This window comes from Rhipicephalus sanguineus, chromosome 3, assembly GCF_013339695.2.
Source record: "Rhipicephalus sanguineus isolate Rsan-2018 chromosome 3, BIME_Rsan_1.4, whole genome shotgun sequence".
Taxonomy (NCBI): domain Eukaryota; kingdom Metazoa; phylum Arthropoda; class Arachnida; order Ixodida; family Ixodidae; genus Rhipicephalus; species Rhipicephalus sanguineus.
Genome location: NC_051178.1, coordinates 59,878,088 through 59,902,087, shown reverse-complemented (window position 1 = coordinate 59,902,087; position 24,000 = coordinate 59,878,088).

Sequence of the window (24,000 nt, the reverse complement as noted above, 5' to 3'; positions counted from 1 at the left end):
CCGCATTCAAAGGTGTGAATCCAGAAGTGGCTACCAATCTAAATTTTAATGTCAGATAAACGAAATGACTTTACAGTTGTATCGCTTGTCACATATCATCAGAGCACGAAAGAGAACATACGTTGCAAATTATATTGAGAGCAGTCAACATATATGAACTAAATAAATAAATAAACAGCAAAGATAAAATAATGAAACTCAACCGACCGTCGTGTAACATTTGAATGTACAAGTTGGGAAGGCGTGCAAAGGCATGCTGGTCCGGCCAATGCATGCAGGGAACGAAAACAGTGAAAGTCCTTTAGCATGATGCTGACGGTTTGTCGCCGCTCCGTATCACTGGGGAACACGTCTTCGGAGCAGTAAAATTGTCACAAATGCGATGTCAATGAACCGTGTCTTCGGAGCTAAACAGTGACAGCTGCAGTGCCATTAGACAGTTATAGTTTAGCGAGCGGAATAGCGGGATCGAAATGCGCATGCGCAGTACGCTAAACGTTCCGTTTACTGTACGCAATTTACTTTTCAGATGTGTTACCGTGTTCGCGTGGTTCACGTGTGTACGTAAAACATGGCCGTTTTGGACGCCCGCTTCCAACTGAATTCAGCGTTAATGTCGATGGATTCACTTCTTTCGTAGCAAACAACTGCGTCAAATGGCTTCGCTTGCCTTCAGGCCGCTTCGACGACCGAGGATTACGGATAATTTAGCGAAGTTTTTCAAATCGCTTCCGATTTCGAACGTTCGTAAACCTAACAAGATCGGTGTAAACAAATCAGAACACATAAGTTTTCGCTTTCGGTCAGTTGTTCATATTTATTTACTTTTATTATTACTAAAAAAAGTAGGGGTGTGCGAATATTCGAGTTTCGAATTCGAATCGAATAGTTCTTAATTGAATAATTTGATTCGACTTTCGAATAGCTAGTATTCGAAATGTCGAATAATTCGACAGGACGAATATCTAAAACGCGACAAAGGCCAATGGTGCAGCTTGGTTAGGGTAGGGTGGCTAAAACTAAAGCGAACGTCGCCGTTCGTTAAACTTTCACTGCCATCCTGGTTCAAAAGCGAGCGCATGTTGACCTTAAAGGAGATTATGTCATTTCCGCACGTAGAAAGACACATGAGAAAGCTGTCAAGCCCTTCACAACTTCGCTCCCGAAACGAAGGCACGGACTTCTTGCGTAGTTCGGTCGCATACACTGTTAGCAAAAATAAGCCGAGATGGGAGTAAATGGCTTGTCCTCTAGCGCACGCCCTGATGGGGGTTTTAAAAACACCGTCCGGACGGAGTAAAAAATTTACTCCCCAACAGGACGGGGTTTTTGGATGGACAGAGGGGAGTTTTTGTTTACATCCATAGGGGAGCTTTTCCAGGTAAATATGGGAGTAAATTTTTATAACTATCAAAAAGAAAAAAATGCTTTTCGCTCTTTAATTAAATTAGCATCGAAACTCGCAAACTGGATCACACGTACACAAACATGCACACAACGTTCGCAAAGTAATACAACACTCACACTGACAACAACTCACCACCAGCGCCTCACAACAAACTTTGGTCACCGAGTATATATAGGCACCACATCTTGACCTCCAATGTGTCTCAGATTAGACACTTCGTTTCCCCCAAATTAAGCAACAAACATTCATGGCGTACGTGTAAATTTGTGATGAGCTTATAGATACCACTGAGGCACACCTATCTTTTACTATAAACCCGCCTAACATTCAACGCCTTCTTAATTAGCGAATTTTGATTATCAGCTGGCACTCTGTCGCATGGGATGTATCCGCCTTAGCAGTACTGTGCGTGAGTCTGTAAAATGCACATAATCCTATACGAACCACGAGCGGCCGTGCACGAACGCTTCAGCGGCACACATTCACGAGCAACACCGGCGAAGAAATGCGTCGCCCCGCCGGTATACCGCGTTGTGGCCGACGGCGTCGCTAGGCCTCTCCAAGGAGTACGGCACGGCTATACGATGAACGACAGCTCGCGATCACAAAATACTTGCTGCAGTACAGTTTTCGTCGCCGTTTTTTTTACACACACACTGCCGCTATCCGAGTCCGCTGTCCGCGTTAAGCTACGGAGCGATGCACTTGCAACGAACGAGACGGCTCGTAGTCGCGGTTTCTGTTGCTCGCAGTACATCGGCGATCGCACGTTGGTTCAATCTGTCTCGTATCGGCGCTCGCCTTCTCGCTAGACGTTTGACAGCGGTGGTTGCATGGCGCAAAAGAGACAATTTAAGCTTATTCATTCCATTAGCTTTTATTTTCTGTGAAACATATTCTTTGCTTCACCGGCGGCCGGTGCGAGCTCGTAGAACTCACCACGGCGACCGGTGTGGCGGTGCGAGTGCCGGCTTGGTACCGACGACGTAGCGAAGCCTTCTTACCGCTTAGAAGTTGCAGCCGGTGAAACATCAGTTCGGTGACACTCCGAGAAGCAAGCGTTGCCGGTGGTCGGGGCGAGCGCGTCGCCGGCGCAGCTCTCACACCGGCCGCCGGCCGGCTTGTTGCCGACGACGTAGCGAAGCCTACTTGTTACTGCTTCGAAGTTTTAGCCGGTGAAACTCCAGAAACAACCCGCTGACGATCGCAACAGCTTACTTTTGTTACCGATGAAATTATTCTTCGCAGTTCTTCATAACTCGGCACGTTAAAGCGAGGTATCCGTGGCGTGTCGGAGGCTTGCACTCGTGTGCATGGGCACTGCCGCTTGACGGGAGAATAAACACGGGACAGCCAGCTCGATGTGTTCGCGGTCGGACGCTGGCGCGAGTTGAACTTGTCTCTGACCAGAACGGTTCAGTGGAGAAAATAGTCCTACACGTCTACACAAACCAACCGGCCGTTGCAAATCCTCGCTGCAAATCGTCGCTGCAAACAGATGCCCGTACACACGCGCACATTCACACACGCACGCACATCACGACCAAAAATGGTTTCTAAAACTCCCATAGGGAGTTTCTAACCACGTGACACGCACGTCACGACCAAAAATACTCCCATAGGGAGTTTCTAACCACGTGATCTAAAACTCCGTGGGGAGTTTAACAAGGTCATGTCGTTCATAAACTCCCTCATTAAGCAAGGGGTGTTTTACGACGACATGTGCCGACTTCACCCCGCTACCACGGAGTAAATGATTGGGGCATGGGGGTTTTAGGGGCTCATATGCTGGAAAAGCTCCCATCTCGGCTAATTTTCGTTTACAGTGTATGCCGAAAGCGTCGTAAAACGACCTAACCCTGGCCTGCGAAAACCTCGGTGATTGGCATTGCATGTAAAAATTTGTTCACGTTGGGCAGTCGCCACTGCCGCACCGCACCACTAGTCCAGGAGCTCCCATCGTTCCGGCGCGTAGTTAAAACGCTGCTGTGAACGGGCGCCCGAAGACTTTTGGGCCCGGAGCACCCATGGCGATGAAGCACAACGTTACCATTGTCAGATGAGCCATGTTACGTGACCATAGGCGGAAAGACAGACTGGCACCGTACCCTCCTCTGTTAGGAGGTTAGGAGTGGCACTGCTGACTGGAATGGCGGCTCTTCTATCAACATGCCTGCGCGCCCATAAAAGCTTGAACAAATACCACTCCCGAACAAGTGCGTAATGAAGCTGTCAGCACGCCGTAGCGTCCCCCCCCCCCCTTTTTTTTTTGTCTTGCCGTAACTGGCGTTACACATTTCGTGTAAATACACTATTCAATATTCGATTCGATATTCGATATTTTTGGCCACTATTCGGCACTATTCGATTCGAATTCGATTCGAGATTAAATTTCACTATTCGCACACCCCTAAAAAAAAGTTGTAATATTGCTCTATGCGGTGATAGTGGCGAGAATGTTGAGTCTTTTTTAATCTTCTCTTTTTTAACGCATTCATAATCCGCTAGCTGACGCCACCGTCACAGCTTGAGCGCGTAAACGCTATCCTGCTATACTAAAACGCGCTGTTAGCAACGAACATTTGCGGCACGGTAATGCTATTCCCTTAATACCCACTATTACGCTAACGCTAAGATAAAATTGTCTATTAATCGCCATTCGCATTGGACCCGCCGCCAACGGACACCGATAACCGAGCGGATGAACGTTAATGTATATGCGCGTTGTACCTGTTTGCTTATCATTTTTTACACTTGAGCGCCCGCATCAATCATGTGTTCGATAGACTATATACATTACAACTTAGCACGCATGATCGAGTGCTCACTTATCACCTATGCTAGTACTGACAAGTATGGTATCAAAACGAGGTGGCTGTGCATACGCTTATCTATATCGGAGGCAGAGGCGTAGCCAGAAAGTTTTTTCGGGGGGGGGGGGGTTCAACCATACATTATGTATGTTCGTGCGTGCGTTTGTATGTGTGCGTGTATATATACACATGCAAAATTGAAAAATTTCAGGGGGGGGTTTGAACCCCCCCCCCCCTTGGCTACGCCCCTGATCGGAGGGGTCGCTGCTTGTTGCCCATTCCAAATAAGAGACAAACAGTGCGTGACAGATGTCAAGTAATTAGTCAGAATAACAACTTGCGCAAATTGCTCCACGTACGAAGCCGCCCTTTATTCAGGGAAGTGCCGGCGATTGGCTGCAGCTTTCGAGGACGAGAACTTGCCGATGTTGACAGTGAGGCGTCTTTTCGCCTTTTGTCCTTCCTATTCACGAAATGAATAATGGCCCACTTAAAATCAGTTTGCTCAACACAGAACTATATGTAAAAACAATTTTGTTCGGCTTACGCTTAACGTGATGGTCGCGGGGAGCCGATGCATGAGCTCGGCGGCATGCAGTGCTGCCTCATCGCGGCCGAACGCAATCGACGTCGGCTGAAACTGCGCCCGCAGCAGGCAATTGCTGAACTTTTCAGCCAGCAACTCAACATTGTATAGACGCACTTGCTAGCAGTCACTTCACCGTATACGTTCTAGCGACAGCAAAGATTACCACCTCACACTAACTCAAGTCCGCCGGCAGGGTTGCCAGGTCGAAAAGGCGAAAAATAGCAAAACAATTCGGAAATCTAGCCAGAAAGTAGCCAACTTGAGCCAAGGGCAGCAAATGCAGCTAAACGTAGCCGCGCGTGCATGAAAACAGCTGCAACATTTTTATTTCAGTGGCTCAATTCGATAGCCTTCTGGCAAAAATGTAAGTACAGCATTAACACTGCAGAATCAGAATTGCTGAGATTAAAGCATACATTGTAGACTTTAGTAGTCATTTCATGCAAGGCGAAGAACATGGTATCTTTGATGCGCTGCAGATGACGAGAAGAGGACGAAGAACGATACAGGGACACAGGACGGGTGGTCCCTGTATCGTCCTTCGTCCTAGTCTGGTCATCTGCAGCGCATCAAGGAAACCATGAACGACTCCCAACTAGCCCAATTCATCGCTCTGCTAAGGCGACGAAGTAAGTTTCTTGCACTATGCAGAAATTACACTCTCTTCACGTGTTTTGCGTGACTTTTATTTAAGGGACTAGAAGTAACAGCCTTTTGGCAAAAACGGAGTCGGCATGAATGTGCTCATAATCACAATTACTGGGATCGGAGCATAAATTGCAGTCACTTTCGCAATCACTTATTGCGTAGCAATGAAATTCCCTAAGAAATGACAAAATAAGTTGGTCGGATATTCCAATTCTAATGTGGATGCAGAGCGCCCTGGACGCGGAGCGCTTTCATTTGTTCTGTTCACTTCCAGTTACGGTTCAGCAATAGGTGGTCTGTAAAATGACGCCTTATGCAAATGTTTTTCCCGAGTCTCCGCCACATATCCAAAAGCGTTTTGGCAATACAAGTGCCAAAGTCAATTTTGGTAGCTGGAACCAGGCCCGTAGCCAGGAATTTTTTTCGTGGGGGGGTGGGGGCACTTGCTGAAAACCTCGATTTTTTTAGAAAAACACTCATTTTTATTATTTATTTTTGGTGAAAACACCCGCTTCACCAAAATTTCGGGGGGGGGGGGGTTCCTAAGGGACCCCCCCCCCTGGCTACGGGCCTGGCTGGAACACAATTACCACTGTGTGTTTACACCACAATAAAGTAGCCAAAAAGTAGCCAAGTAGCCAACACGCTTTTTCTGCCACCACCGGCCTAAAAAACTAGCCAAATTGGCGCAATTTAGCCAAGCCTGGCAACCCTGTCTGCCAGCTGCATCTGCTTATCGTTCCCAGCATGCTTTGCGCCCGCATCCTTAGGGGATAATGTGCGCGGCTAACAAGTGTGGGACCCCAAGTGCGCGGCCCAAGGTTATCCGTAAAATTCATTTCTTAAAACTCTTCACATCTCTCAAGCCTATATTGTTTTGCATAAATGACGGAAGATGCGTCACGGAATGTACACAGTGAGGTCCACCAAACTAGGAAAATCGCCGGAGTTGGGCTTTAATGTGCTAAAAGAACGATGGACGTGGTGGAGGAATGTGGATTTTGTATATATTTGACCATCTGTGGTTATTTAATGTACGCTTAACCCGAAGTAAGCGATTACTTCTGCATTTCAGGCTCCTTGAAATGCTGCCGCCATGATTGAAATTGAACGTAAAGCACCACTGCCAGTTATACATAGGGTGGCTGACTTCACTATGTGTGCTGTTTGATGAAGCGAAAAAGGGTAGCCTGCATCACCCGCCGTGTCAACCTCTTATATTTATGAAAGAAGACGAAGAAGTGACGCTGAGACGCCAACCCAACCCGCACGTGTGCCCCGCGTCCAGCGCACGCGCGCTCTTCTCTGGCGCTTGCGGTACACCGTAGCCGTACTCACTCGCGTGCATGCTACTGCAGTGGCGGCAACGCAAGGCGGCCAGCCAGCGAATGCGCAATGTCCGTCCTTCGTGCCGCGACCCTCCCTCCGGCGTCCGCATAAATTGTCGGCGGAGGAGGAGGGCGAGCGAGTTGAGAAGGCCCGAGAGACCCCGCAGCAGCGGGGAAAAAGAAAGTTCCGCGGCGGCTGCCAAAGCCTCTCGGCGACTCCCGGGTCACGTTTCGCTCCGACCGCCGAGGTCCTCCACGCATCCAACACCTCAGCGCTACCCCGCCTTTCCTTTTCCGCTATTTATACGCGGCGCGCTGCCAGATGTGCGTGTCGTTCGGGGCCGGGCTCGGAGCGCGGATCCCTTCTGGGGCCGGTGTCGCGGGCCCGTCGTCGTTCGTTTGGTCTCCGCGCGGTCCGCGAAAAGAAAGGATGGCTGCCCGAAAGAGGCTCTTTTTCGAAAGAAGCGTGCAGCGCCGTCGGAAACGCCGAGAGGGCCCTTGAGCAAAGAGCCGAAGCTCGCAAAGTTCGGAGCAGCATTCGCTTTTGATGGTACGCGTTAAAACTCGTGGTCCGTATGGAGGCAAGGAAGCGGGTATCTGGTTCACGCAATATCTAACCAACAGTGATGTTTCGCTGCGACTGCGCAGTAAATGCGAGAAATAGAACTGACGAAGAAAAGAGGAATCAGCAAGCAAACGAAGCAAGACTCTATTCAAGGCATATACATTTTCCCGAGTCCTCTCTGACCGTGATGGCACCTAGCTACTCAGTCGACCTTTTGTATCGCATTGTCTTCACGTTCACAGACTACGTCATGTACACGATCTGTTCTTTGCTGCTCGGATATAGATAGGGGATTGTTATGGGTCCTGATTCACCAGCGCTGCGCCGGAGATGCCGGAAAGTTAGGAAAATTCTGCATTCACTCACTAAAGGATGCGCCCAGCACCTCCGCCACACTGCACACATCTATCGAGAGCACGTAAAGACATCTTCGCGGTAGTGGCCGGGAGGCGGTGAAACGTATGACCGCCGCCCGTCGTCTCCGCGCGGCCCTGGCAACGTGCCTCGCATCGACTGGACACAACCTGCGCCGGTCTCGCTATCGGGTCAGCCGACCGGCTCGGCCCCGAGAGCTGCTCCCGTCGAGGCCGCTTCTCCTTTTTTTTTTGTTCTTTTTTGTTTTTTATAGATCCGTGCAGCAGCCCCTAGCGCCGCGTGCGTGCGCGTACAGTCGCTCGCCCATTTGCGAGATCCGTGGACCAAAGCCTGGAGGAAGCAGGGAGCGCTGACGACTCGCCAGTGAGCCGAAGTTTTCCCTCCGGGAAGCTCGCGTTGGTGAACAATGGACGCGATAAGCATCGATGTTTGCCTCGCCGGCGGTTTTTTTTTTTTCGATACGGGTCCGCTTCATTCCCTCTGGCCTGATCTCGCGGCTTCGAGGTTCCAGGCCTTGGAGACGGATATAGTGGCTTCGCTATGTTACTTTGGGCTCGCTGGCGAGAAGTTGCACTGCAACACGAGTCTGTGTTTAGGCAGCATTAGTTTAAGCTTAGCCATTTTTGTGAGGAAATTTCAAACAAGGCGAATAGAATGTGAAGGCACGTAAATATTTCCACTTGAAAATGAAAAGGAAGAGAAAGTATCGACAACAGGTAAATTCTTCTAATGGCACTAACGCAAAAGTAGAACATACAGTCCACGTCAAAACTTCAAAGACAACTAGGTCTGAGAAGACCTAAAATTTCCCAGAAATTTGCGACCGTATTCGGTCGAACTGCGCAGTACATGTTGTTAGCGTGTATTAGAACAGGCTGGAAATCAAAGTTCAGTTGCCTGACGAAGCAGCAGAAATACTGAGCTTTTTCTTGTGTCCCTAAACTTTTGACGTTGACTGTACATAGTTCTTGCTCATCTTCGGCTGCTGCTTACGTTTCGCGTAAGTTCACTCATTTGCAAACTGGCTGACAAAAACGTCTTACCTACTTCCAATGTAAGAACTGCTTACAACGCACCTCCAAACCCGGTACGAAATGACTAGTTCGGTCCCCGGGAAAGATGATCTACGACGCCGACCGTCGCAATGTTGCAGCGAGCGCCTAAAACTCCGTAATAGTTGTTTCGTTCTTCTGCATTCTCCGGATGGGTGAAAGAGTGAGGTTAGGATCCACGTTATTCCCACAATTTCCAGGGGGCCACAGATTCTTGCGGTCACCGAGAAACAGCACAACATACGAGATCACTTTGCATGTGGCTGTTGGAGAGGAAAATGCTGTGAGAGCCGTGAAAGTACGCGGTTGTCCTACACCACACTACATTACGTATTCTGCCACATGATCACCTCCCGCCCCCTCGCTTCTGTGTGTTATTTATGATTTCAAAGTTTATTAAGCAAATAAAGAAACAAGAAAGAATACAGGGAAGAATCGTTGTGTTAGGGCGACGACTTGCCCTCGTCAACGCACCCCTGCCTGCACTGTCAGCGGCTAAGGCACCGCTGCTTACACGCCTTCTGGTTATTACTCCCCTTAGTTCTCCTTACTATTAGTACTTCTGTCTGCTTCACCCGTCTCCGCGCAGCTCCCCCTCCCATTGTCGAGGCCGCTCGCACGGAGTGACGCGTCTCCGGACTGCCGTCAGCCAGGCCACCGGCGAGCGACTCTTTTGTTGTTGTCGCGCCTCGTGCGAGCGCGTGGCAGCCGGCGGGCAAAAGAAAAGGCGCCTGCCTCATCAGCCCCAGAGCAGCGGCGAGTCTTCTTCGCCTTCCATCTATGTTTAGCGCCGACTCATTCGCGCCCGCTGCGAGCGAAGCGCGCGCGGTCGAGCACTCGGGAGGGCAGCCTTTCTTGGCGGCGGCTACCGCCGGCACGCGAGGGGGCACAGAGCGGCCGAGTCGACACGGCTGACGCGCGAATGGTGTGCGCAGCTGTAGCCCAGGAGTGGCGCGCGCGGCTCGGCTCGTCAACGCGGCTGGGAACGTGACGCGCTGACCTATTTGCGTGTGAGGGGCCTCGCCTCACCTCGGCGTTGGCGGCCCCTCCCGCGGTTCGCAGCACGCGAGGCCAGCTTTGAGCCAGGTGAGGCGACGGCGGCGGCGGTTGCGCACCGCGTTTCTCCGGGGCAAGAAGTCTGGCCCGCCGCAGGGGCAAGACCGAGACCTCCCGCGCGCGCACGCACGCCGCACACGCACGCACGCACGCACACACACACACACACACACACACACACACACACACACACACACACACACACACACACACACACACACACACACACACACACACACACACACACACACACACACACACACACACACACAGATAGAAATCATTCCTGGAAGTTCTCGGAGTAGCCAACAGCAGCGTTTGAGACAATGTTAGCGGAGGTGATCAGACGATGGCAAGCAGCACTTACGGACAAAAAAAATGAAAGATTTCGGAATTTGTTCCGTGAACTTGGTCATCATAAATATTTTATTCACCCTTTTCTACTATAACGTAATGACTCCTTATAACTGATATCTGCGAATACATGTTACAGTGTAACCAGCTGAACGGGATGCGAACGCGCAACGAAGAGGGCGCTCACCAAACAAGTATGCCAGCTTTAATCTCGTTTACACCCTCATTGTAGCCACAAGTGGCACGCAACCGAAGGCCGGCCGTTGAATAGGTGCGCACTTCATGAAAAAGACTGAGTTGTAGATGGTCTCGAGAATTAGTTGCACTGCACGTAATTTAACATGATAGCGATGTGTGGATGGTACGAGAAAATGAGATTGGAAAACACCCCGAATGATGCGCTGCAACAAACGAGACTGCCTGTATAGTAAATGTCATTATATCTACGCTACATGCGTAGTGCTAACGGAGAGTTGCGTATTACGCAAATGTTTTGCTTAATCTATGTGGTTAGGTCTGGAAAGCTCATTCCCGTAATATTTCACGCTATGGTGGAACACTTTCTTGCTCTTGTGCCTGACTACCGTATAACGGAGTTGAGTAATCAAATACAAAATACGGATTCTTATTTGTCGTTGCACACACTCCCATATCTGCACATGTATTCAACAAATTCAGACATGAAAAAAAAAAAAAGAGAGAGAAATGCCATAGTACTGCGTAAGCTGCGCGCAGTTTCGCATATATACCTTGCAGCCCGGCTCAAGCGATATCTCGCTTGAGCCATCATAAAATTAACGCTAGAATTCAGCCTTTCGGATTAAAACATGGTGGGCGAAGCGATATTGGCTGAAGCTTTTCATATCTACGCATATTCCAGCATTTGAATATGCGTAGAATTTCGCGCACTTAGCAGTGCGCGAAAGACTTGGTGGTTTCCTTCGTCGCCTTGTGGAATATCCACAGCGCCTCTTTTCGTCTCATACCGGTGAACATTTGCGTGACATCACGTAATTCGTAGTGACCCAGTTTCGGGCACTTAATCACGATCCCAGGGACACCTGCATAAGAAATAAAGAAACAACTAAAGAAGGGAAGGCAGCGATACATGTAACACGGTAAAAAAGAAAGGCCTGCGGGTAATATCAAGAAAAAGAAGGAAGACCGATGAAACCAGTGGCGGCACGACACTTTCGTCTCTTTCTCTATTTTTTTCTCTCTCGAGCCGCTTTCGCGAAGTCCGCGAGCAGCCGACACCGTTCGAGATAGAGACGAGAGAGCCGGCAGCCAAAACATAATAAAACCGGAGTGCGCGGAATCGAAGCGATAGAAGGCAGCAAAGGCGGCAGCGGCGCCTGCATATCGAGACGCGCGCCGGTGCGTCCGCGCTGCGGGGATATAAGAAACTGGAAGCAAGCAAGGCGCTCGACGACGACAGAGACGGGTATCTCCTCGCACGCGCGTCGGGGCTCGAAATATCGGCCGCCTCGCGAGCGAGCAAGCAAACCGCTTTTCTTTGATATTTCTTTTTTTTTCCTCCGTTCTAGTATCGCCGGGGCGTTTTACGACATGCGTGCATTCCGCGTTCGCGGGCTCGCGGGAAGATCCATCACGGCTCCTGCCCGCCTCGACGCAAGCGCCTCGTCGCTCTCGCGCTGCCCGCACCGCGCTGGCGCCTGCTCGAGAGGGAGAGAGGCGCTTTCCGTGCTCGGGAAGCGCGAGTGCAAAAAAGCGTGCAGCGCCTGCTGAAGCCTACTGCGCGAACCAATCAGCTTCGCTCGTCGAGCTCGCGTGCACAGTCTCGCGCGTTCGTGATTGGCCGCACCCGTGGCAACCGCGCTTTAGTGAGCTGTCATCGCAGGCTCTAGAAAAGCTTGAGGCGTTCGGCCAATCGGCGGACATTATTCCCGAAAAATTTCCTAACTTGCTGATGAAAGCTTGCAAATCGTATCATGTGAATGGTAGAGGCAGTGAATCCCACGGGACGGCAGGAAATGACGTATGGCCCGAGACGAAAGTAGGCAGGCGTAGGTTGTTCTTGTTTGACGAGAGACGGATGTAATTGGAGATCATTAGAGATGCCTTCGGCCTGTCATTGATTGCGAAGTGCAACGATAATGATGACGAGATATGGAGGTTTACATAAAGACCATGGTTTAGCCGTTATTGTAAGGTATCAATTTTAGCCCTACTTAGCTAGCTTAGTGATTTCTAACTATGACGATCTGTATATATATATAACTATATATATATATATATATATTGTGTGTGTATGCGTGCATATGAGTGTGAAGCAGTGCTCGTACACTGCTGCCTGTCGCTACCAGCAAGCGAATCTTCTGTCGCCAGCGGCTTAACGGTTTATCGCTGCATGTGTTTATAGGTGCTTACTACAGGTGGGGTCAGCCTGGCAACTTGGGTGAGAAATTCTTCCAACATCGCATCTCTTTCTCTGTTCGTGGATTTTCTAGCGCATGTCGAAGGTTGAGTGTCACTCAGACATTCGAGTAGAACGACACCTCCTTGCGAACTATAGACGATATCTTAGTTTTGACTCATGGGTGTTACCATCTGCTCCTTTTACACGATTGATTGCTGAGTTTGGTAAGTCGTTACATCACGTTAATAGGGTCGTGAAACGCTCAATACATGAGTACAGCCGTTTGCACGCGTATGAGTATACTGCGGCGGCTTTAAATTTTGTTGCTTCGGGTAGAAGACGGCAACGTTAGCAGCCCCATATGGCGGCACTCAAACGTACTTGCAAAACAGTCTGTACGGGAAAGTTTATACGTGCGAGAAGCTCCGTGAAATGCTGACCGCTCATCAGACGGAAGCGCGCGTCAGCGCTGCACACTTCTAAAAGCGCGTAGCGCGAGCGAGCGGGGGAAAGATGCTCGCTCGCTTGCCCGCCGCGGCGCAGAACATACACGGCCGCAGCGAGCGGGGCAGCGTGGCAGCAGCCGGCTTTAATTATTTCTCCGGGGCACGTCTTCCCGAGCAAACACGTGCGCGGTTCCGCAGAGGGAAAAGGAAGGAACGGAAACCGGCGATGATAAAAAAAAAAAGAACACACTTACGCGGTAAAATCAAAAGCTGAAAAATGCCAATAGAGGAAAACAAAAATAAAGATGTTGAGGACGTTGCAGGACGGGGTCTTGCGAGGACCCATCCGGAAAGTGGTACCGTCCGAGACTGCCGAATTGAACTGTTTGCGGTAGGTCCTCGAGGCATCAATATATTAAACGGAGAGGTATAATAAATACTGGCACTGCAGTGCCATAGCATATCTCTAAAAAGAATTCCACAACAAAAAAAATCGCAACCCAATATACTATACATCTAATGGATATTTATGGCTCGTGTTCTTCAATAACCGGTGTGTAACGTTCCAAGAAACGTTAGGTCTGTAAATGAGGCTGTCGTGGATGGCTCCGGATTATTTCGGCCACCTGGCGCGGATCTGAATCCAAGTACGCGAGAGTTCGTGCGTTCCGTACCTATCGAAATGCTGCCCTTGCGGCCGGTGACCAAACTCGCCACCTCAGTAGAAGTACGTCATAGCCGTAAACTTACGGCAATCACCTTTTGGTGCGCGTCGACCTTTTTAACACGAAAGGTTTTTTGCCGCGGTACACAAAGACTTAACCGACATCATTTCCGCCGTGGAAGTGACGTCGGTAAAATGCACACAAACAGAAGACAAAGAAAAACCAGAAGAGAAAGTTTCATAGACTCGAATGACCAGGGAGTCGAAGGCACGTCCCTTCGGCCCGCGACGGTATACGTACCAGGCGATCTACCCACTGCGCTACCGATGCAAATAGACGAGGTTTCACAAGCGCGCCTTCCTCTCGCATTGCTCTTAGTTGGCGGGAGGCGGTGTCGCCGTCTCGGAGCGGTGAATTGAAGTACTGCGTCGTGACACTAACGAACGCAGACAGACAGCGAGCGCTTCGGTAGTTTGAGCGCAATATGCTTTCGGTGAAATAACGTAGGAAACTCCACGGTTGGTTCAATGCAGCGTATATATGCGGTGATTCGGTTCGGCGACGCGCAGTTAAGTGCCTGGTCTTTCGCGTTTTGTTAGCGTGTGACGGCTTGTTGCCAGTGTAGTGCGGCTTCCACATGCACCAACGACGTTTATCCGCCGCCTACTGCTTCGATTGCGATAACACCGACTAATAAATCTGCTGCAATAAGCGCCACAGAAAGGTAAAGACTTCGATGGGCGAATGCCGCGCATTGAATGCTTTGGTGAAGCGAAAGACACGCCAGCGGGAAGCGGAACGCCTTCCCGCGTTCACGGCTCAAGCAACGAACTCTGCCTCTCTCGTTCCTAAAGCGCTGTGTGGCATATCATGTGCACAGGCGTAGGTCACCCTATTACTGGGGAGCGCACACCTTGGCGTTTCTCTCCTCAAATGACGACACATTGAATGAGTGCATGTATACAGTACTAGTGTTTATTATATGCTTGTCGAAGCCATCTTTGCGCGGGATTCGCCATATGTTGTATCCAGCTGTATATGTTAACTACTTCTGCTACCACAAGGGTTTAGGTCATCATCACGGACGTTAGTCGTCGGGCTGGAGAAGTGACTAGGCTTCAATCTCGGGCCATCCACGTCAAAATGGGACTGTAGTTGCCAAACAGCAACAGACATTGTGCAATCTTTCGTATATCAATGTACAATAAACAACCGTCTACTTTTGTGAAGACACGGCTCGCTTTCGTGTTATACCGATATGACGGAGGGATCAGGCACGCTTTTTTTTTTCTTTCTTGTTCTCACTATTTATTTATTTCATCGTTCCTTTGTGTATGTGTACTTGCGACTAATTTACTCCGAATAAAAAATATTCCAAGTGATTAGCCTTTCTTTTTCTACGCCTCAGGCCAAACTCTTTGGACACTTTATTCCATTCAGTCATTGCCATTGACTCCTTCTTCGCCATATCGCCACCATCGAAGAGGATAGACACGCACATGGACTTGAAACCGGTACTCTTTGATCGGCTTCCACGTGAAGCACCTATTCTTGTGACATTACAATAGCGTTAACCAAGGGGTCACTGGAGGTGTCCCTCCCTACCTGAAATGTTCAACGAACCGCCTGCGATCGCGATGCACGTATGTGTCCATGTCTTTATTTCATCGTACCACATTGGAAACGGTGCTTATTTCGCCGTTAACCGAGTTAAGAATGTTCATATTGCATGAAAAACTTCCTTCGCCTCTTTTGATCGATCTCAACAGTATGCTTCTTAGATCAGTATATTGTCGCGAAGGCAATGTCACGCAGGAAGCTTTCTTTTGACCCTACCTGTGGAGACCCCTCGAAGAACCCACGCCGAGGAAAGCCGGTTGCATCCGGTCGGCACCTTTGAGCCCCGTGCCCAAACTAGCGGGCGACACCGCAGGGGATAACGAGACTTCCAAAGCGCAGTAGAAACGTGTGTGTACGCGCCGCGGTCGCTTGCTTGACAGCGCTGTTTCCTGAAACTAGAGAGCAGTTTTGTTGCGAGACATTATTCAAGGGACCTCGCAAATTCCTGTTTGGATGGGCTTACCTGGTTGGTCCGACTAAGGCGATTGCCACTTGGTGGAAACTGTGGTTCTCCTAGATCTAGGTCCGTGTCCCAGGGTTGCCAGGTCAAAAAGATAAAAAAAATAGCAAAGGAAATTGGAGAAATTAGCCACAAAGTAGCCATCTTGAGCCAAGGGCAGTAAAAGTAGCGAAGAGTAGCCACACGTGTGTGAAAACTGCGACGTTTTTATTTAAATAACCAAATGGAGCAGCCTTTTGGTGGAAATGTAATTAACTACAGAAAGAAGACTTCCAATTCACAATTGCTGAGATTAAATAATAAGTTATTGACTTTAGCAATCATATTTGATGAAGTAGCGCACAAAAGAACACAATCACACGCACATAAAATGACGCAAACACAGCGCTTGTGTTTGCGTCATGTTATGTGTGCGTGATTGTGTCCTTTTGTGCTGCTTCATCAAGTATCATGGCTCACCAACTAGCGCATCAGTATACATATTAAGTTTAGCAATGACTTCGCGCAGGATGGCGAAGTTTCTTGCGCTGATGCAGAAATGACACTTCTTCACACGCGACGCATAACTTTTTTTTTAAAAATGACTTGAACTACCAGCCGTGTGACGACAACAAAAAATGTGTAATGCAGCGTCCCTCATAATCATATCATGGTTTTGGGACCTAAAACCCCAACAATTATTAAAATATAAGTAAGGCATAAGTATGCCAAAAATAACAGCTGCTGGGATCGAAGTTTTGGTGCTTCGGTTCCGGGATTTTGTCGCAGGAATGCCTTTGATGTGATGTGCAATTTTATTCAAGCTGGGTAATTCCATGCCAAATCAATCAGCGTTTTTCCGACCACCACGAATATGGCTGAAAAAATTTCCAAATTTTTCTTCAAGTTCGAAACTGCTTCTGCTCGCTTATTTCTGTAGCCAAACATTTTTCCGCCCATTTGTGAGAGTCTCTATAGTGTTGCGTCGACTTAGCTAGAGGCCATCAAACAACAATTTATTCAAAGGACGCTTATGGGATGCACTCGAAAAAATGGTATTTACGGTGAGCTAATGAAGTGATGTAACTGTAAATAATCACTTATGTATATCGATTCTTCGGCGGCCTTTAGCGTGCACGGTGAAGCAAGAAGAAACGTTGCTCCTAGACGAAGGAGAGCGATAAAGAAAAATGCGGTGAGGAAAGCGCCCTGAGGGACCGTGCATCTTCGGTTACACAAGCACACTTTTCAACGTTGTCACTCGGGCAAAGCAGGTCTGCATGTCTATAAGGCCGCGCATGCTCCTAGGCCCACCACGTCAGAGCCCGCAACTGCGTGGACGCGGCTGTACATACATATCTGTGTATGCGCGGTTGTCGGAAATCCCGATGATTCGCTAACACCCGCCACCAACTAAACAATTCTTGATAAACGTTTGATGTACAGAAGTCGCGAATGTCTCGTGAGAAAAGTGAGGCGCGCACGCGCACTTAAGTCAGCGGATGCCCAACGCGCTTTTGCTTTTGGTCTACCAAGCAGAGAACACGAGGACTGCTGATAAGCACGGCGGTAAAAACACACGAAAGAAACAGCTTTCGCCGCCGCCGGGCTCCTGAGAATGCCACGCGGAGCACACCGCACACCCGGTGCGTAAAAGAGCCCACGGTGCGAAGCGAGGCGTATGCGCGCGAAGGAATTGCATCAGCTCGCAGGCAGCGGGGTTCGTTCCCGCGTACGCCAAAACAGCGCCGGAGCAGCGAGAACGCAGGGGATAGGAAACGGGGCCGGCGGGCGCGACGTTCTTATGCGCTTTCATTTATTTACGATTCGCCGGCGCGCGTGTCGTGCGCCTGATTTACGAGGGAAAGGGGAGGGTGGGTGCAAATAACCCGGTGGCAGCTCCCCTTTCCTCGCGGCCGAGCGAACGCTGCGACAGCGACCCACACACGAGCGCTCACGGCTTGCGTGTCGGCAGCGCAACGCGAGCGCCGCTTGACGCAGGTGCGACGCATCAGTTCCGCCACGGAGCTGATGGCTTCCTTTCGAAGACGACATCGTCTGCATAGTGTTCGGCGAACAGTAATCGTCTAAGACTGAATCGAATATTGACACAGGCGAATCGAACGTTGAATACTTTTCGAATAGTTCTCAAATATACAACAGCAGTTTACGATTACTATAACGCAAAGTTCCCACCATAGGATTCATTAGGGAGTTTTAGCTTGTAACGTATACTTCTTTACGTTACCGTGTTACCGTATACCGGATGGAATCTGCGCATGCGCGTACCTTTACGGAACGTAAAGGTTTACGGAACGTAAACTACTCGCCGGATATAGGCTTTACGTTTACGGCCCTGTCTCGCAAATCCACCTTCGTTCGTGGCTACTCGCGATATCCGCTTTGCGTAGACTCCAGCCGCCGAGTCAAAATAAGGCGAAGTGCGAGCGCCACTTACGATCGCCTTATTTCAGCCGGATTACCGAGCCTAGAGCGACCTAGAATACCGAATCCGCAAACGTAAAAAAGCCGAAAGACGCTGACAGGCTGGATAGGTGGCGCCATCTAGCGGGGCCAAGGTGTACCAGGCGAGCACAAAATTGCTATTGTAGAAACATCGGGCATTCTACTCCCAATGTAATGCCTTGCAGCGGCATTATTACGAATGAGTTGCCTTTTAATCATTTTTTTCCCCTCGAGAACACTAAGCAAAAACAAACGTGTGCATGATTGTGGTTGCGCGAAACGTCACAAGATGTCGACACCCATCGCCCGGTAACTGGTATTGCTACACACCTTCGCTTATACCGGGATACTGCACACGCTAAAAACCTCTGTTATGATTTTGCCGCAGCGTAATTCAATATATCTAAATTAAATGTCGTTTAAAATGCTGTTATCATCACCACTTAGTGGTTTGCGCAAACGTAAAGGTTTACGTACGTACGTAAGGTTTACGTTTGGGCAGCTAAAAAACTGTACTAAAACTCGAGTTCCGGTAAAACGGTAAACGTAATCCGGTAACGGTAACGTAAAGAGTATACGTTACAAGCTAAAACTCCCTATTTCCAGCATAGCGAAGACAGTCGCGTAAGACGTTTTGTACGGGTCCCTAGCTACGAGTCATCGCAGAGTGCGTTGTAGGTCATTCCAACCAGTGGCGCAGCCAAGGGGTGGCACACCGGGCCCGTGCACTCCCCCCCTCCCCCCACATTGTTTTTCTCCCATTGGATACAGAGCGCAAAATGACACTCGACCACACTTACCTGCCTGGTCCCCCACTTCACAACGCCAAGGAGGCGCCCCCCCACCCCCCAAAGATTTTCTGCCTGCCCTCGATTCCAAAGTAAAATGAAAACAACTTCGTGAAAGCTACCCTTCGCCTTAACCGAGAAAGCCGAGCGGCGTCTCTTCGGCAGAGTCTAGCTGGCGTGCGAAAAGGTATCAAATAGTCAAGGTAGTGTTGCCGCGGTCCTTCCGAACTCTTCCAAAATTAGTACTGACCTGCTATAACTAAAGAAAGTGACAAGTTCGTGGAAGTGCCACGCGGGAGCATGTGATGTTCCGCCTGATGCTTTGTCGGATTTACCATGGGCGTTGTGGAAATGTGTTTGTGGACTGAGAGCACTTAGGAGAGTACTTAGGAGAGTACTTAGGTGTGTACTTAGGAGAGTACTTAGGAAAGTACTAGGAGAGTACTTAGGAGTGTTCCGTGTATACGGTATGGCCTTGGTTTTAGATTATGCCCACCTTTTATTATGTTGTAGCATGACACCGGGCACATGGCAGAAGGTACTTTATTACTGAGGCGCACACTGGCAGCCTCAACCCAAGAACACAGAAGAACGCCCACAACGATACCGTCACAAACGAGCGCTTAAACGAGCGATACTGTCACAAACCAGCACCCGTCACCGATTCAAAACGACGACGTGAAATCCCGGCGCCGGCGGTTACCCGTAACAGCGCGCGCAACGAAAAAGGCGCCGCGCACGTGCCGGCGCGCCTCCTTCCCACCCACGAGGCAAGTTTTGAAAGCACGAGTTTTTAAAGCATTTTTTAGATTAACCCAACGGCTAGTCCAGCTAGCATGAACCATTGGACAAAACACAACAAGTAAATTACAAATGAAAAGTCTGGCAGTCCGCCGAAAGGTCCTGTCACACTCCCGATGGTAGATATATACCTTCGACACTTTTCGCGAGGACGGTGAATTCCAACCCTTCAAGGCGTTCTTTTTTCCCTAAATCCCTCTTATTTGCTCGTTTTGTCTCGGCATTTCGCGCAGAGGGATTAAATTGAGACTATTGATCGTGTCTCTCAATACCGTTTCTTTTCCTTACAAGTCGAAAGCCTTAGCTGTCTCATCAAACGCGAAAATTTGCTGTTGGCGTCGGCGTCGTCACAAGTGATGCAAAAAATCATCATAACGTGATGACTTCACTACATGACGCCACAGATCGCCATAATTTGTGACGTTACACGACGTCACTACGACTTCGCACAACGTGACGTCGCATTATGACGTCATCACATAAAATCGTCTCTTCGTCAAAGGTGGGCCGGTCACGGAGGCAGTGCAAAACCAGGTGAGGTGCGCAAAGCTTTCGGAGGGGGCCGGGGGCGCATCAATACATCCACTGAAAAGAAAAAGATTGATTTCGCCTTCGAATCGTCTTATAGGTGAATGCATAAGGGACCCTGTCAGTCTTTTGTTCTTTTGTTCTTAGGCGAAATGCCTTGCCCTATTGTGTACATAAGATAATGCGACGGTACCTGCAGCTGTCTTTGTGTGCTTGACATGTGTGCAGCTGACATGTGTGCTTAACTATAAAGCGCACGGTTGTTCCAGGGGAGATGCGAATAAACAGAGGCCTGAGGAGGGGGAAGGATGGGAGAGTTTTGAGAAGATGCGGCGGGCTGGCACGCCCCAGACGCGTTCGCGACAGCGGAAGCCGTGCGTGCGAATCCGTGATTTCCTGGAATGCTCATCCAGGCTCAGACATCCACAAACAAACGAACTTTCTCTTTTTTTTTTTCGTTTGCTGCAAAATAGGGCTCGTCTCCGCGCGAGTTGCGTCGGATTCGTTTGTTACCTCACACTTATAGACGAGGTATAGAAGAATTGTTAGTTCATTTGATTTTATCCTCTCCACTAGAGGTCCGTTTATTCCCCTTTCCGCACTGTTCCACATTTGATTACCGTTCGAATGCAACTGCATACTGCGACAGACAGTTGCAGCGCAACCAGCGGGATTTTTATTCCCTTAATCTGCCTTTATTCATCTGATTAATTTTCACAAACAGCCCATCTATGATTATGTGGCATAGACAACGTCCACACCGACACAAAAGAGAAATACAACCAGCTTGCGGGAACATGATTGAGGGGGAAAATAAAAACAAAAAAAAATAAGGTTTTGAGAAGAGGGAGAAAGAAACGTTTCAATGCAATAAAATCAGCGATCAGCCAGATGACCTCTGCCGCTGACATGCCATTCTGCGTTGGGGAAAATGAGAAGATGAATGGAAAGGAGGAAGACGGAGCGCAGTTGGTGATGATGGCGCACTGCGAACTATGCACAGTCACGCTCAATATGACATGAAATATGGGACTGCGTGGCGTCACAAGCTCCAAGATTACCCATGGCATCCACTAGCCCTTAGCTCCAGAACTAAACGCTCTTCTCTGACTTGGGGACAATACCAAATGAGAAAATTATTCAGTTGAACATGCACAAGTTGAAGACATCCGCAATAATTCAGCTCGTTAGGCCACGTGCTTCCGTGTTGCAAGTGATATTGTGTTATACACCCCGTTTATGGAAGGCAATCGCCAGGCAGATTCGAAGGGCAGAGCTATTGGCATTCCGAAACGCACCGCCAAAGCATGAACAACTTAAGAGTATAGGTCCTTTTAGCGCTCCAGCGAACGCCGGTCGTGGTCCAAAGTAGAGCACTGCACGGGCCCGGGCCGGGCCGGGCAAGGGATTGTTTGATCGGGCCCGGGCCACGCTCGGGCCCGTGACCTTCGGGCTCAGGCCTGAGCCGGGCCCGTATAGCCCGGGTCTCATACGTATCTGTATAATTGCGTGTGTACGTTGTTTGGCTTTGTTTTTGTTGTTTTTTGGGGTTTAACTTCTCGAAGCGACCCAGGCTATATGAGACGCCATCGTTGAGGGCTCCGGGTAATTTAAACCAGCTGGAGTGCATTGGCGTGCACAGAAATTGCACAGTACAAGACATCTACAATTTCGCTCCATCGGTATGCTACACGTAATTTCAAGAAACGCCTAATATAAGTTTCAACCATTATAGTGAGTAAAAGACGTTCTCGGGTACAGTGTAAGGAAAGCAACGGTAAACTGCCTAGATTAGTACATATAAGATGTGCGCGTTTGTAAGGGAAACATTTCGAGTATGAAGTTTGCAGGAGGCTTGCTACATTTACTCAGCAGCCCTAGTTCGTATGCAATTGATGTAGAGTCAAACGAAAAATATCTGCCATGTTTTTTTTTTTTTTCACTTTATGGAGGTATTATATTTTGTAGTCGTTCTTTGAAATGCAAAAACAAGGCTGCGTGGTTAGCACTGCGTGTGTACATGAAACAGCCATCTATGACTCCAATTATATTTTATATGGCCCTGAAAATATTCCGCAAGAGTTTTACGGGCGTAATTAAGCGAAAGTATACACAGTACCAGTGAAAGTCGTGACACTGAAAGAAGTTCCTAAAACAATCTCTAGAAATTATCTTGTGTGCGGCAGGTATCTTCACAATAACCGAAGTTTGGACAGTGCCTCCTTTACGCTCAATGCATAACTAGCTGAAACGGGCCGGGCCCAAACCTTTCGGGCCCGGGCGGGGTACGGGCCACATTTAAGAACACCGGGTCGGGCTCGGGCGGGCCGGTGCATGGCGTTTTCGGGCCGGGCCCGGGCCGGAAAAATCGGCCCGTGCAGTGCTCTAGTCCAAAGACCCAGTCAGAGCCAAGAGTTCATAACACAAAATGGTATTCCTCAATTAAGGCAATACATCATCTCACACATAGGCGTGCGCAGGGTCTCCCTTCAGGGGGGCGAAGGTTCATCGCAGCGCCCCTCTCTTCCCCCTCACCTCCTTTTCCGTAGGAGGTGAGGGGGCGCGCTTTCAGCGCCTTTTGATAACTGTCTCCCTCTCTCTTTTTTTTTTTTCGCTGCGCTCGCTCTCTCAATGCATGCCAACCGTTGGCGCCGGGTTGAGTAGACTGCGAGCTGCGAGTTGAGTAGACTGTCGTCATTCCCTAATTTCTGTCAGTATGTACTGAAGATGCAATCGGCGTAGGTGGCGTAAAATTTGTATTTTTATTGACAATTTTTTTTATTAAGTTGGAAGTAATTTTTTTAATTTGTGCTCGAGGCTGTAGGCTTGGAAACTATACATGCCCACGCAATAACTATTTTGAAAAATGTCCGTTACGAAAAGTTTCATGACAGAGCGGGCGCAGCAAATTAAGAAAGAAAGGTACAACGCCAACTTGCCCCGAAGCCTGTCTTGCAAAGAAGAATACAGGTACGCTTTTTATATGGAGCGGCCGGAAGCATACAAACTGAAAGCGCCTAATATGCGGCAAGTAGGACGATAAGCACAGATTGAAATGCAACTGTAATAACCAGCAATAATATTTTATAAAATTAGCAAGTTAATTGGGAGAGGTATTCGTGATATTTTCGTCGAAAGTACCGAAATTCGCTCATTTTAGTGAAAAAAATGGCTTTGAAAGATTGAGCAGAAGTAAAGGTATCGATTTGGAAATGTATGGAAAGGTTTCGCGCGTTTTGCACTTTATTCGCGGCGCGGAGGTGTATTTTATCACAGAGCGGCTGGCTGACACCAGAGTACATGGGATGTGCTTCTTGATATTGACTTCTTTGTGATATTGTTTTGTGTGGTCCGTTAATTAGTACTGCTCTGTCAAACTTTGTTATTAATTTTAGTAATGACTATGCTGTAAGAACCTGGGTGTTCTCATGGACTGGCACCCTGCATGGGATTTAATGAGTATCTGTGGCTTTAGAGTCCTCAGTTTCCGTGTTTGTGGCATGATTACAATTCTCATGTACTACTTTTTTGCTAAATTATGCAGGAAGAAATCAGCTAAAACCCTTGCGTCGTCAATGGATCTGAGGATGGTCCGTCGTGGATGGTTCCCGGCGACTACGCTTCCCACGTTTGGTTGTGCATCCTTTAGCAGCATTCCGGGCTTCATTTCGACACGCTG